Here is a 17,236-nt window from a genome sequence, read left to right as displayed (position 1 = left end):
ACTCATGTGCTGATTACAAAGTATCACTCACGAGAAAAGGTGTAAATAACTTTTGGAATGAACATATCAAGAAAAACATCAATCCTCATTCTAAATGATAGCTTTGAGAATTTGTGTGTAAACATTTGGGCAGAAATTATGAGTAGAAGACTCGTTGGTTCACGCTAAGTTCGAATTCCTTACAATAAATATCATATTTGCACTCCATAATAACACCTTGCCATCTCTCCTTGAGGATGTACGACTAAATATAAGAAGCAAGGTAGTTTATAAAGTACAAGCAAACTTCTCCCGCCTCATCAGAGGTAATAATGCCTCAACGATGGATTGGATGCGGTGGCATTGCTGTGGCCATCGAGATGACCGGACCTCAGTCCACTACTTCTTTCATCTGTGGAGTCACTTTCAGACCAGTAAGCAATGCAGAAGATATATGGAAAAGTGTTCAAATTGGATGTCACAAGAGGCAAGGAAATCGTGCTTACAAATTATCCAGACGTGTATGGAGATTGAAAAAGTGAACTTTGAACATCTATTATAAGGAACATCTATTATACCCTGAACTGATACTCTGAAATTAAGTAATATTAACTGTAACACTTTTGTGACTATTATTCCGAGAACAAAAGCATTTGCGATTCCATGATTATAGAACATGTTTTATTATTTCTTAACGTAAAACAAGTATACGATGTTTATAAACATGCTTACAGCTCAATCTACATAGACTTAACACGAGAAGTTATGAGGCATGTATAAGGTAGTTCTGTGAGATTGGATCACAACACTGTTGAAAAGTTCTAGGTTTGGTAGAGGTGATAAAAAGGATGTTAAATTAAGATCTTTTGCCAAGTAGCGTACAAGTTACGAGTTACAAGCTGTAATAATTGCTATTACGATGCCGAGAATCACTGAAACTCAAACTCAATTTGGTTTATGTTGATTATATAGTAAATTCTAAGTTTGAGTCGCAGTAATATAAAATAGTTAATTTGTATAACTATTGGAAATACAGAACCATTCACAGCCAAACAATGACCCAGTTTATCACGAAATCAAACTGGGATATGGTTTGGCTGTGAATAGTTCTCCTTTTGAGCATCTGCTGCCAAGTTTGGTTAGTCATAGTGTTTTATTTAGTTTTATGGCCTACTCAACATGATTTTACATATTTGTCTCAAATTTTAAGTCTGCGGAAAAAAGTTTGATAAATAGTTAAAATGCATGAAACGGGTGAATGGGTAAAATTTCTACTCATTCATACGTAAAATATAATGGAGATTCAAAATATGATACGTAAATTTTAATATAAGGTACCTGGGGGTTTTAAGGCCCAGCATGTTATAAGGCCAACTACCTAGTTTTGCCATTAGTTATACACTTTTGCAAAAGAGAGCAACAGCTCTTAAGACCTATTTCTTCTTGCATTCGAGTGAGGCATAAAGAAATTACATTCTCGTTCTTGTTTGTAACTGACTGGTGACAACAAGTTATGTGTGATTATTTCTGCTTTCTTCATAAAATTCTGCAAAAGTTAAGTTGATATTTAATCGTTAATATAATATTAAATGCACGTTATTGTGTAAACATTAAGAAGTTTGGGACTACCGTCAAACTTTCGCTAATGGGCACATGAGCACTCCATAAATTAAAATTGGCGCGAAGTAACAGAGCATGAAATAAGGACCATGAAATAAATACGTGGAAACGCCCACAAGTTCATAGAAGTCCCTGAACTATAAAGTTCAAACTCTGAAGCACAATCTTTTTTGCAAGAAATAAAACAAACGAAAAACTGACAATTTCTAATGCAGAAAGGACATTGGATGAACCATCAATTTCAGGATTTGTAAACAGCCAGGGGACACTGATGTGTTCTGTCTGCGAAGAGAATATTTTTGTAGATATACACGTGTGTGTCTCTTGTGAATGTTGGGTACACGATGAATGTGTAGTTCTCACTGAGGAAAAAACTGAAGACTTTGAATGTCCAAATTGTGTTCAATACTTATTCTTTATTGCGGGCCTTATTATCTGTCACAGCAGGAAATAAGGCCCAGTGACATGATGTTAATTTTCATTGCTCACAGCATTTATGTGTCTGTTTGAATATTTATTTGAAGTAAAATATTATAGGATAACTATAAAAGTATGCTATTCTATTATTTAAAAATTGCTAAACTTTTCCATTTCAAAAAAAGAACGTTTTATTCCTTAGGTGGGCCTTATTACCCCCCGGTTATCTTAGAATGTTATTTAAAAGTAAAGTCCTGTATGCCTGAATAGCTAACTATTTTCGAACACTGGTATCATACTGTATGGTTTATCATCAACAGCTTTTGTATAAACTTTTTTTTTTTTTGTAAAATTTAAATTTAAGAAGTTATTAGCAATATTCCATATCTATTGTTCATCCTATATAACGTATTTGTATGCGAAACCATTTGCTTATAAAATTTAAATCATCTTCATCTAACAAACTTAGCATTGACACTATTTTCACTACTACACAAATTCTCAAAGTGAAGTATATGCCTTTATATAAGACACAATATCATGCCATCTGATAGCATGTTATTCAGAGAATCAACATTTAAAATCTTTCTCCATTTCCTGTTTTTGATATCTTTCCCAGCATTTATTAATTAAAATTCGTTTCGTTCCCTATTAACATTCCATAATTTTACATACAATGAAATAGCAAACAAGAAATTAAAATATATTACCTTGATCATAACAGAATTTAATTCTACAATAGAAAGAGACAAAAATAACAAAACTCACATCACTGTTGTAACATAACATAACTTTTATATTAAAGTATAGCTCAAATAAAAAAAAAAATATTGTCGTGGTTACATTGGTGTGATAACATAAGGAATTTAAAACAATTGTTTATTATATTGATTTAAAAAGGAACCCTAAAAAATGAACAATTCTGTTATCTTTATCACATCATAACAGAACGTTATAGCCTAGATGACATGGCAACGAAAAATAACATTTATCACTTTGTTACAACAGAGCCTTTTAAATGTTAAATAACAACAAAATAACATTATTCCTTTCACAACATAATGAAACTTTCATGACTAACTTCGGAAGCCCTTAACAGTACACTGTGTTAAAATATCTCTCAAGTAGCCTCATGTTAATAGTGCTTAAAACTGCCTTTTTTGTATTTATAATTGGGTATATTTTTTTTTTAATCTAACGGCCAGAGACCATTTTCTTAAAGTTTCCTTTGTATTAAAATTTCATTTTTTCTGTTTCCTTTTTCTTAAATTAATACAAAACCAACACCCATGCCCGACGCAAACTCGAACACACAACCCTTGGACCAAGCGGTAGAGACAGCCCGTGTCTCTACAGCTTGCGCCATCGAGGCCGGCAAGGTGTTAAAATAATAACATTATGGAATATTAATTTTTGGTTTGTTTCTTGAAGGAGTGCTTACATATTCAGCATCGTAATAGCAAATCTATACTAATAATAAATCTGTAGCCAAAATTTTTCTGGTAATTTTCGATTTTCCAAAAATAATTGGTCCTAACATATATAATTAACCACCCTGAAACCGAAAATCGCTTTTTTGAATTTTTTGTTTGTATGTCTGTCTGTTTGTTACCTTTTCACGCGATAATGGCTGAACGGATTTCGATGAAAATTGGAACATAAATTAAGTTCGTTGTAACTTAGATTTTAGGCTATATGGCATTCAAAATACTTTATTTAAAAGGAGGGTTATAAGGGGGCCTGAATTAAATAAACCGAAATATCTAGCTAATTATTGATTTTTGTGAAAAATGTTACATAACAAAAGTTTCTTTAAAAATTATTTCCGATAAGTTTTGTCCCAGGCAAAATTTTGATAGGACTGATATTTAAGTCTGTCTGTCTGTCTGGATGTTTGTTACCTTTTCACGCGATAATGGCGGAACGGATTTCGATGAAAATTGGAATATAAATTAAGTTCTTTGTAACTTATATTTTAGGCTATATAGCATTCAAAATACTTTATTTAAAAGGGGGGTTATAAGGGGGCCTGAATTAAATAAACCGAAATATCTCGCTTATTATTGATTTTTGTGAAAAATGTTACATAACAAACGTTTCTTTAAAAATGATTACCGATAAGTTTTATTCCAAGCAAAATTTTGATAGGACTGATATTTAAGGATATACAAGAGTTCTAAAATAACAATACAATACATTTCCACCGTCGCCTCAGATTATAGTATCGTTGTTCCGTAACTTCTATGTGCAAAATATTAAATTTTTTAGTAAGAAGGAAAACAAATTCATTAAATATATGGCAGTAGTGCATAGGAGATTGTGAATTTTTACATTTTCGGAAGAAATATAATTAAGTTATATATAGTAGATTGTATTATTTGCTGCATCACTATTTAAGTTATTTAATAGAGCAAAAATCTGAAAATCGATATATCACATAGAAGTTATTACAGGAACTACGACGATGGCTACAATGAAATCGAAACAAATGACTTCGTCTATTTAAGGCGGCCTTGACGTTTATCAATATTAATATACAGAGAATATTTTATGTGTTTGTATGAAGTAATCTCAGAAGCTAATTAACCTTCACTATTCGAAATTTGTAGTTTCTCTAGATGGGTGTAATGCTACAAATGAGAACTGAGGTATGATGAAAAGAAATCTGTATGCACAGAAAACTTGATATTCTGCGTAATATTGTATAGCTTGATTATTGCAACTTTATTTGGTCCATATAAAATACTCTAATTTTATACACTCATTTTACCATAGAGATCACTGGAGCTGAGGTATTTTAAAAAGCGACATGAAATTGCGTTCTTGCGCTCATAATTTACCCATATTCGTTTCCTGTATTTCTTAAAATAATATTTATGTAGGGTACCTCATTTTTTATTTTCATAAACAATGATATACAACCGAGCGAGTTGGCTCAGGCGGTAGCATTTGAGACACGCATTCGGGGGTCCCGGGTTCAAACCCCGTGGCCGACCAATCTGACTGAGGTTTTTCATGATTTACCTTAGTCATAAAGGCAAATGCCGGATTGGAAAGATACATGCCATTATTCATCATCGCCTCAATTACCAATACCAAAAACATCAATCAAAGTCTATAATCGGTTACATGAACACAAGCCATCTACAACACGCAATAGAAACGGAAACTCAACAAGAGTAAAAACGGCCTACTGATATAACCACACAATCTAAACATGCAACATGACCACAGATGTTAAGGCGTGAATAAAATAAACTTAACAAAAAAAAAAAAGATGCACAGTAAGGTTAACATAAAAATGATATTCGTACACAATCAACTCTATTAATTTGGAGTGATTTATTAAAGGATGCATTCATGACTAATTTAGAAAAATGTTAAAGGAATTATATTTGCACCAAATGAGTGGTCTCTGGAACAAAATGATAGCATTTTAATTATTTAAATACAATTTGAATTAAGTAGCATATTAAACGATTTATTCTTCTATCAAACACGAATGTTACCTGGACCCAATGTCCTATTTTAATTATGTAATTACTTTATATTTATTTCTAATAAGTGCAGCGGAGCTCACGGGTACAGCTAGTATCACATAAAAAGTTCTGTGGTTCAGAGAAACTATATTGACAAAATAAACGAACATTTTGTAACATAACCTTCAAGGTCATTCATTCCTCTTTACTCAATGTCAATTTCCAGGCGCAACTAATCGATACGAACATATGTGAACAACACAATTTGTCAGCTATGGGATGCCGAATTGAATTTCTTTCATAAATTCTTTCCTACAATTTATAATGCTAAGATGCCATAGTAAGAGAGCAACAGTAACAAATATAAATGACACTCGAGAGGAAATTAAACACAGAATAAATATATATGGGAAATGCCTGCTATCATTCGGTTGAGAAGCTTTTACCATCCAGTCTGCTGCCAAAAAACCTGAAAGTTAGAATTTATAAAACAATTATATTACCGGTTGTTCTTTATGGTTGTGAAACTTTGACTCCCACTTTGAGAGAGGCACATAGGTTAAGGGTGTTTGAGAATAAGGTGCTTAGGAAAATATTTGGGGCTAAGAAGGATGAAGTTACAGGAGAATCGAGAAAGTTACACAACACAGAACTGCGCGCATTGTATTCTTCACCTGACATAATTGGGAACATTAAATCCAGACGTTTGAGATGGCCAGGGCTACTAATTGTCCCTACTGATTCTTCTTTATATTGTGATCGACCAGTTATGTATTCCCCATCGTCCGGACAGTCTTTTATCATAAATAAAGAAAGCAACGAAGAAAATAACGCCAAGTCTCACGTGGAGTTCCTGCCACCGACCAAGTTCGAAGCCACCATAGCCCAGACTATATAACTCTCCTCCCCGGTCCGTTTACAGTGGACTTCTAACCACTGACCAAGTTCAAAGCCATAGCCCAGAACTATGATATCTACGATATAGCTCTCCTCCCCGGTTCATTTACAGTGGAGTACTATCCACATCCTGGCTAAAATATAACATGTAACAATTCGTTTATATAGAACGTTAGGATATTGCGTACTATGCGCAAGAGGTAAAAATTGCACAAATGTTGCAAATTTTGTATTAGATATACAGTATAGTTCTTACATACGGTTACGTATCTCATATTTTTCTATATCAAATGAGATGGATTTAACTATGAAGTAGCCCATAAAATTTGGTGGCAGAAAATTGCATTTATAAAAATTCGTTTATATAGTAAAGTTAGGATATCCGTACTATGCGCAAGAGGTAAAAATTTTACAAACGTTGTAAATTTTGTATTATATATACAGTATATTTCTTTCATACGGTTATGTAGCTTATATTTTTTTATACTAAATGAGATTTAACTTGATCTAACCCATAAAATTTGGTGGCTTTCGCAAGACACATAAGTGAACCGAATGCCTGCGTGGTCTGTTGGTGAGCGTGCTGGCTTACAGATCTGGAGGTCCCCGGTTCGATTCCCGGGCTCGGCTCTCGGTGAATTTTTTTTTTAAGAAAAAAAATTATCTGGGTGTCTAGAGTCTGAAAATTTGTATGAATGTGAGTGTGATTGTTAGAGTGCCGGGTTAATATTAATTAACCAATCATCTATACTTATAATAAATCTGTAGCCGAAATTTTTCTGGTAATTTTCGATTTTCCAAAAATAATTGGTCCCAACATATATAATTAACCACCCTGAAACCGAAAATCGCTTTTTCGAAATTTTTGTTTGTATGTCTGTCTGTCTGTCTGTATGTTTGTTACCTTTTCACGCGATAATGGCTGAACGGATTTCGATGAAAATTGGAATATAAATTAAGTTCGTTGTAACTTAGATTTTAGGCTGTATGGCATTCAAAATACATTATTTAAAAGGGGGGTTATAAGGGGGTCTGAATTAAATAAATCGAAATATCTCGCTTATTATTGATTTTTGTGAAAAATGTTACATAACAAAACTTTCTTTAAAAATCATTTTCGATACGTTTTATGCTTTGAAAAATTTTGATAGGACTGATATTTAATAAGATAAAGGAGTTTCAAAATTAAAATAACTGCCATCTAGGCGATGTAATGAAATAAACAAATGAATTCGTCTATAGGCACCATGCAAGCTCCTCTGGTGGCGACTGTTGTTACTAACTGCGGGACAGCAGCGATAGAGTTGTGCTTGAAGCGTATGAATATACCTAACATCTCAGGTTAAATGATTAGAAATATGGATGATCCTAAAAAGCGGAAAGGTAATGCAAATTGCTGTGTTCTTGAGTGTAGTAATGCTTATAGGAACACACCAACCGATATTGTTTTTATTCATTCCCAAAACAGAAAACTGAAGCGCAACGACGCTAATTGTGGATCCATGCAGTACGCAGACGAAAGTAAATAAGGCTACACTGCTTGTAATCATAGTATTACTATATACTAGGCCTGGTATAAAAAATAGAATGTAGCCTATATAGTATTATGTTTATAAATAACCATTAAGTTAACATCGACAGGAATTTATCATTTAAATTTCAAAAAGTACATAATTACTGAGTTCTTTACATATCTATTATGTATAATATTAGCAACAATAAATAATAATATACTTATTTTTAAATATATTCATATCGATATTTAATTATTGATTTCAAGTGCTGATGGGACAGAACTACCAGACTTAATGGGAGTGAGATTTGTGGTTTCGAATATATTGTTAAAATTGCTGCCAATTGAAACAATCATACCCGTAGAATCATAATAAGAAATATTTCCAATTCTATCATTTAAACCAAAAATAGCTACCATAGATAGTCGAAACGTCCCAAGATGTAGATCATACATATTATTTTTGCCATTTTTATTAGTGAATTTCATCAAAAGCTTTCGAAAAATTCTGTCCAAGAGTGCGATTAGTAAAGGAAATCGTTACTCATATTTTAAAATTAAAATGAAAACTGGATTGTCGTATTCTGCTATGAGGGTGATGTTCGGAGTTAATCGTACAATTATAATTACAATTTATTTTTACCGCCACTTTAATGTTGTTGACATCCACAATGGTTACTGTGATTTTGGGTTTTGGCCTAGCAGAGAAAGTATTCAGGAAACAATGCCTGCAATATTGAAAAATGTAGAGTGACAATTAATTGTTCAGAAGTGGAACAGCCACCCAATGTGGATCAGATGGTGGCCTTCAAATCGAAATGCTACCGAAGCAGATCGAGTGACACATTCATAACAACTGATTGCAGATTATTGACTTTATTAGAAGGTGGTGATGAAGTCAGGTTTTCCCGGAATAATAACAAACCTCTCCGATAAAGGGATCCACCGTATCTGCACGATGATAAATTAACAGCTGAAGAAGTCGAAACTACTTACAGCGTTGCCAGTGCTCGAATTCATGTTGAAAGGTGCATTCAGCGAATTAAAATATACAGTATAACATTTTACACAAACTATCAATTGAACTGCTTCCGCATGTTCATCATCTTGTTGTTTATTCAACTGTCCAAAGAGAAGTCTGAACCTCACAAGAGATACCAACAAGGCACCACTTATGAGGCAACTAGGCCAGAATATCATGGGGTAGGGTGGCAGTTGCTTTTCCCTTCCATTGCATATATCGCCGACTAGCTACATATTACACTAGTCAGACTTGAGATGCATACAAACAATATTGTTCTTCCTCTGACACATATCGTCAAGTGAGATGTACAGCCTGATAACAGATGTACATATCAGCCAGAACCTCAATCAGAGGTAGTATGTTGATGGTATTGTTCAATATGTGTTGTGTTTTAGAGAATTTCCAGTCGCCCATTATTCAGGAAGTGTAATTAAGACTACTTTTAGAATTTAATCACATTAAAATACGTAATTTATAGAGACATTATACACGCAAATATTACACACGTCATGACATCAAATATAAGTATATCAATGTTTTCGTAATATGACTGTTCACCCTCATTCAATGGTCTGAAATCTGATTTAAATGCCAAACAACTTCACTGATATTTCAGGAACTCTGTAGTTAACATTTTACACTCCTCTAGCAGCACTGAACCTTCCACTGAGTCTATAAAAAAATTAAAGACTGGAGATTGCTGGGTTTGCAGTGAAAGACCTGCCCTTGGGGCACACACTATAAATCAATGAACCCATTCTTACTAATATTACAACTTTTTATCGGCAGAAGCCACATTTAATTTATATATCGCACATGACTTGTGAATGACTGCGAGCCCCTGGTTAATTAGGAATTGAGACACTGCGCGGCGCCACCAGTACGATTTTGAGACCCATGCACGGTGCCTATAAGGGGCCTTGGTCAACAGAAATCGAAAGCTATGAATCATAGCCTACAGAGAATGTTTCTGTGTTTGTATGAAGTAATATCGGAAGCTAAATTAACCGATTTGTGTAATTAATTATTATTTCACCATTGGAAACTGTAGTTTCTCTATATGGACATAATGCTATAATGTTATTACAGTAACTTCGGAGTGAAGTGAGGACAGGTAAGATTAAAATAGCTTCTTACGCACAAACAACTTGATAGGCTATTATGTATATTCGTTTCCTGTATTTCTTAAAATAATGTTTATCTCAGAGAATTAACGAACCACAAGAGTGTATTGATTTAGTATGCAGTAATAATATGTTAGCTTAGCATTCCATTATTTTATAATCCAAATTTTAACTACGCTCAATTGAATCGTGTTAAAATACATAAAATACATATGCATTAAATGCAATGCAAAAAAATTCGGTAATGAGCCAAGCAGATTATGTTGCGCTGTTGTAAAATAAAATTTGTTCCTCCTGAGATTCAAGAGCCCCCATAACAAATTAGATACTTACTTAGCGGTGTACATCCGTTATCAACACATTTTTTATATAATATAATATAATATAATATAATATAATATAATATAATATAATATAATATAATTTAAGTTATTTGAAGGGTTCTGAACCATAGTGGCCCGAGCGCCATTTACTGAATACGTAGAAAACAAGGGTTAAAATTAAGTTATTACCATAATTCAATGGAAACATATACCAAGTAAAATAAAGTATACACATTAGATCTAAATGATATGTCAGTCTTCATTAAAGTATGGATGCATGTAATAAAAATTAAGAAACATGTTAAAGGAATTGTCATTGCACCAAATGAGTGGTCTCTGGACCAAAATTATCGCATTTTAATTATTTAAATACAATTTAAATTAAGTAACATATTAAACGATTTATCCTTCTATCAAACACGAATCTTCCCTGGATCAAATGTCCTATTTTAATTATGTAATTACTTTATATTTATTTCTAGCGGGTGCAGCGGAGCGCACGGGTACGGCTAGTATTCAAATATGAATGTGTTAAAAGGGACGTTATATAACATGGTTCTCAATTCATTGTCGATTCTTTTTATCACCTTCACTAATCCTAATTATGGAAAGGATATGTCGATCACTTTGTATTTATTAACATATAATAATGTAAATTTTCAGCATTGTTGATGAACAAATCTTCGTAAACTTTTGGGATAATTCTACTTAAGCAACTGTGCATGTGTGGTAATAACTTTGGCAGCATATTATAGCATAATGTCATACTTCAAATAAAAATGGCATTGCTTATTATTGTTAATTCTACAATACCTTTATAAACGTTAAGTAGGATTTTTTAGAATTGTTTACAAATCTTACATACAGTACAACAGAGAAGTGTGTACGTCATCATTTCCTTGATTAGCAACAATCATGTGATCTGTAGACTTAAATAGATTTGCGACATATTATTCAGGTTTAATTGTTTATTATGATCGAAATTAGTAGGGTAAATTCACAAAGAAGTACAAGAATCTTTTGGATAATTAATTAATAATTCAGTTATCAAATTTCTTCCTAAACTAATTCTCTTCTGACTTGTACATTTTTATTGCATTTCGAAAGATTTATTTTTGTCCATAATGTTACAGAAAATAATAACTGTACTTGGTTCACAGATATGTGTTATATATTTCTCTCATACTTTATTTCGGTGTGGACAGAATAATACAGTTTTCAAGTACGTAATGTTAATAAATATTGGAACCTACCTAACAAATGTCACTGACAATACTGTTCATGAACATTGTTCTTTAACTCTCGTGTGAAATAATCAGAATATGCTTATGTATTTATATTGTACTGATTTTTCTATAGGTGATGGGTTTATGTCTGTTAAAGTGTTCAAAAATAGGCTATTCATTAACATGTTTTTTGATAAAATTATTATCGTTACGGATTGAACTATAAGCACTCGATATTAATAATTTGTAAGATATTTTATGCCCTTGACATGAATATCCACAATATTACTAGAAAAGTTTACCGAGACAGTTGTGGTTGATTACAAAGTGTTAGTGATAATATAGTGATAGAGTGTTATATTATGCAACGAGCCAATTATAATGGTAGGAATTAAAACGCGAGTATGTTTATGAAACGAGCGTCCTAATTACCATGATAGGCAAGATGCATACGACTGTTTTTGTTCGACCATAATTAAATGTCTTTTACAAATATCTTACCTTGTTTCTTTAGTGATAATGAAATAGTGAACATGCGTGTATTTTCAGCGTATTCTGGACTACTGCAACAGATGGCACGAGTGTGAGTACCTTTTCAGCGTGTTCCCGAGTAGTGCAACAGTGCAGTGTACGCCATATTTATTCATTTTTTGCAGGGCTTGTTTGGAGATTTTTAACCTCAAACCAATACACATTAAAACACAGGAAATTAACTCAATTAATTAGGATATTAAATTAACATAAACACAATTAATTTATTTCATATACACGTTGTTGATTGTGCAGTTTGTGAAATTTATCTTGGGAATGGTTCCCAGTGGAATGCTTGAAGTTGGGTTAATGTTTATTTGAGTGATTCGACGATCAATGTCACTTTCAAAACTCGCGCCTGCCATTTTGGATTTTTGCTCTCAAGACTTGACAGATGTTGCGAGTACGATATTAATCAATATGTATATGCTTAGTTGGAAATCGACAGTTGCAATAACATAATGAATAACAGTACTTTCATGTATGTCATTAAGATACAGTTGGGTCACATGTAATGAGCGTTTTATAATATGGTCGAGCAAAAAAAATTATCTAATAAGATTAATTTATTCGAGTATGGTCACAAAATCATATTTAATATTTAAAAAACTGACCTTCTTTTAAGTTGAGTATTTTCGTAGGTACTTAAACTAGTTTTCTTGTATCCATGGAGCTGTGTAACACACTGTTTATAACTTCACAAATAAATTAATCTCTTATTCGAATTGTAAATTTAATAAAGTAGCCATTCCTATGTTTGAATTTCCTGTATACCATCATTACACAGTTACCCAAACTTCTTTGTTTTAGAGCATGTATTCTTGAATAAGCTTTGATACATCATTCATAAAGATCTGCATTTTTAAGTAAACGAAACTGGTTTCTTTCCTACAAATCGTCGCTTTTCTTCCAACACCTTGTGAATCTAATGACCTCCGTCCGAATCGAGGTTGTGGGCTAATCGATTGCAAAATATCGATCCTAAATGATTTATTGAACGCTTATAAAAATGAACATACACATTTTCCTCATATGACAAAATACAAAACCTCGTATAGTTAATGTTTGTATACTCGTATACAAGTTTTTGGTTCTTTATTCTGACAACACAAAACCTGACAAATGTTCAGTGCGAGGATTTACTTTGATAGCTGTATTTCGTGAAAGCATCTGCTTGCGCTTTATAAATATGTTTCTTCTTGCTGAGAAATGTTTTATGAAGTTACAAGGTTTTGGAATAACAGCTACGAAGTGTCTTATAAGTAGTTTCTAAATATTTTATAGTCGAGTATAGCGTTTATAAATCGTTATATATAACTTAGGTCTAACACAAATTTACAAAAAAATATTAACTTCATGAGTCTTTATATGGAACATTAAATTGACAAACAAATAAATCGAACACAATTGAAAGCCACCGGCGTAGCTCAGTCGGCTAAGGCACTTGCCTGTCAATCCGGAGTTTCGCTCGGGCGCGGAGTCGATATTTCGTATAATAACCTTAAGTTAGGGCGGGTTAGGACGGCCCTTTACACGTCGGCCATACCCAGGCCTATTGTGCACCCAACATTTTATGGGCTAAATGAAGAGAAGGGTGTACCAGCCCACCGGCCGCATTTGACCCCCCCACCCGCTCACCAAATGGGGGCTCCTACCCTCCCCGCTCTAAGTTCATACAACTAAAGTGACCAAACAGCACAGGATCCATTCCAACGGCCCTTCCAAGGTGTCGAAGCGCCCTTGGAAGTGCTCTTAAGGAATGAATTCTGGTAGAGATATTGCGGAAGGCCTGGAACTCAGGAACAGTTTTAGAGAGGACGCCCTCCCGTAAGCGAATGAAGACATGCGTCTTGACCTGAATATGGCTATTGAATGAATGAGAAAAATGAATGATGTGATATGAAATCTAAATTCTTTTCCTACACTGGAGGGGAAGGGAAATGGATAGTGGCAATGAAAATTTCAACCCAGCATTTGCCTAAGTAACTATGCAAAACCACGGAAAAACCACAGTCAGGTTGGTCGGTCCGGAAATCGAACCACAAACCTCCCGAATGCGAGTCTCATGCGGAACGCATGAACCAACTCGCTCGGTTTGCTATAAAATATGTCAATAGCTCCATTTAGGGTAAAGTTGCCTATTGCCGTGATACTCCCAATTCCGTGATACTTTTTTTTCACGAATGTCACGGGATTGGGTATCTTACTTCAAAGTTTACCGATGTCTCAAAAGTAGGTGAAAGATGCAACCTTTGGAGAAAGATTTCTGGCGCTATGATCGAACAGCAAATCTTCGACTGACATCCAGTTAGAAAAAAGTATCACGGGATTAGAGGTATCACGGAATTAGGTAACTTTACCCTATATGAAAAGTGGAGTTACACTATTTGTGCTCTGAACCCCTCAAATTCATATAGGATCGACCGAGATTGAATCGAGTTCCCTGGCTTATTATCCCAACTGTCTAGCATTGAGACTCCGTGGTCGTTATAATTTTTCACATTCACTGTATTTCCAACACAAATCAGTATAAAGTGAAACAAAGAATTATAAGTTAAGAAATGTAGCAATATCACATTTTTAAAGCGGATTTTTCTCTCTTGTACGAATGAGTTGTTTATTCCTATTCTGTGAATGACTGGGTAGCCGAACAACCGTGCTCTTGTACAGGTACAGCACGCCGCACCGTGACTTTACTCGGGCTCCTGTATGGGTGATGATGATGATGATGATGATGATGATGATGATGATGATGATGATGATTATGATATGTGAATTAAAGATGACGAAATGAGTTCAGAGGTCCAACGCCGAAAATTACCCAGCAATTCTGCTTCAATTGGCTGAGAGGAAAACCCCGGAAATAATCTCAACCAGGTAACTTATCCCAACTAGGATTTCAACACGCGCCCGTCTACTGTTCCACCGTCCGTTCGAGGGTCTGTGTAATAATCGTTATGGTTGGAAAGGGATGTTACTTCCCTTTTCTGGACAGGAGGACGTTTAGACTTGTGCACAGATGGTCCATAGAAGGGGTTTCATATATCTGTGCCGAAAATACGACTGTAGGATATTAAAACTTACCTCCACTTCTACTAGTACTGTGCTGCAAAGCTTTGTCATGACCTTCTAAAATAAACTGCTACCCACATAAACCTCATTTTTACTCCATTACCTTTTACGCATTCGCACTTCATGACTGCCGTCAAAAGTTTGAGAACACGTATCCTTGGCAGCTCACTCCGGAATAACTCTATTTTAAGAAGCACGTCTTGAGAATGATTGCAACGGTATGTGAAATTATTACATCTCGTATTCATAGATATTCCATGGAAAATTCCAACAGCAGAGTTCCTGCGACACAATTTTCGATCCAATTTTTCCACTCCCCTCTATTGGGTAAGGCCCTGTAAAGCAAAGGATGGACTAGATCTGCCATGGTATAAGTTTCATGAAGTTTGAACGCCACGGTCGTCTTACAGACTATTATTATTATTATTATTATTATTATTATTATTATTATTATTACTTATTTAATCTAGCAGAGCTAAGGCCACTAGGCCTTCTCTTCCGCCCAGCCAGACTCTAATTCTAATTGAATAAAATTAAATGGCTTACAGTAGTTATTACATTAATATCTAGACCGTAAAACAACAATAAAGTGAATAATGAAAGTAATAACACAAGTAAAACAATGGGAATTATAGAAAGACAAGGGGAATACAAGTGAAAAGAAGAGAAGGACGAGTGGAACACTAGGAGCACAACTAGAACCCAAGGATAATAAGAGAAAGAACTGCATTTTACGTGACGGTGAATTCCCAAATAACTTAACCTCTCTCTTCAGACCTAGTTCTATGTAAAAAGTCACTGATAAAGACAGACGATAAAGTACGTTTTTGGTGAAATGGAAGGATTTGTGGATGAGACGGATTGTTTAGCAGTCTTCATACGGATGGAAAAACACACGACCGGACATTCACGTAGAAAAAAAAATAGACAAATGTATGCCGGCAAGAAATCGAGTAAGTTTATAAATAGTTAGGTAGTCAGCTAAGTTTTAAGTAGTTACACAGTCAGCTAAGTTCTATGTAGTTAGACAGTCAGCTAAGTTTGCAAGTAGTTACGCAGTCAGCTAAGTTTTAAGTAGTTAGACAGTCAGCTAAGTTTGCAAATAGTTAGGCAGTCAGCTAAGTTTGCAAGTAGTTAGGCAGTCAGCTAAGTTTTAAGTAGTTAGACAGTCAGCTAAAGTTCTAAGTAGTTAGACAGTCAGCTAAAGTTCTAAGTAGTTAGACAGTCAGCTAAGTTTGCAAGTAGTTGGGCAGTCAGCTAAGTTTTAAGTAGTTAGACAGTCAGCTAAAGTTCTATGTAGTTAGACAGTCAGCTACGTTTGCAAATAGTTAGACAGTCAGCTAAGTTTGCAAGTAGTTAGGCAGTCAGCTAAGTTTTAAGTAGTTAGACAGTCAGCTAAAGTTCTAAGTAGTTAGTCAGCTATGTTTGCAAGTAGTTAGGCAGTCAGCTAAGTTTTAAGTAGTTAGGCAGTCAGCTAAGTTTTAAGTAGTTAGACAGTCAGTTAAAGTTGTAAGTAGTTAGACAGCCAGCTAAGTTTGCAAGTACTCAGTCAGCAAAGTTTGCAAGTAGACGTCAGCTGAGTTTTAAGTAGTTAGGCAATCAGCTAAATTTTAAGTAGTTAGGTAGTCAGCTAAGTTTGCATGTAGTTAGGCAATCAGCTAAGTTTGCATCTAGTTAGGCAGTCAGCTAAGTTGGCAAGTAGGTTTAGGCAGACAACTAAGTTTTCAGTACGAAGACAAGAAAGTATCTTTGCAAGTTGATACGCATACTTGGCTTAGCTTGGGTTGACTTTTCGAGGGCTGGACCGAGGATGGATTTTCGCATTTAGGTAAACTTGCTTTGGCCCATTGTGCGCTCTATATATACATTGATTGTTCAAGTCCGATTTGCGGCCTGAGTGGCATCTGTGAATCCGATGCTGATAGGTGGACCGTTCTGTCTCAGCTTCGGCAGAATAAAGTGCCGTTCTCAGATGAATGCCTGATAAGCCCCCCCCCCCCCAAGGACAGCATCCCCAGTCCCTTTACCAGT

General features: G+C 34.5%; 1 protein-coding gene across 2 annotated transcripts in view; it reads left to right on the top strand.

Annotated features, from left to right (window-relative positions):
• LOC138698277 (uncharacterized) overlaps positions 1-17,236 on the top strand; it is a 79,905-nt gene that overhangs the window by 42,481 nt on the left and 20,188 nt on the right. The gene's annotated exons all lie outside the window — the stretch shown is intronic.

The sequence above is a fragment of the Periplaneta americana genome, chromosome 4 (assembly GCF_040183065.1).
Source record: "Periplaneta americana isolate PAMFEO1 chromosome 4, P.americana_PAMFEO1_priV1, whole genome shotgun sequence".
NCBI lineage: Eukaryota > Metazoa > Arthropoda > Insecta > Blattodea > Blattidae > Periplaneta > Periplaneta americana.
Note: the sequence above shows the minus strand (reverse complement) of the source record. Positions and strands in the feature narration are given on the sequence as shown.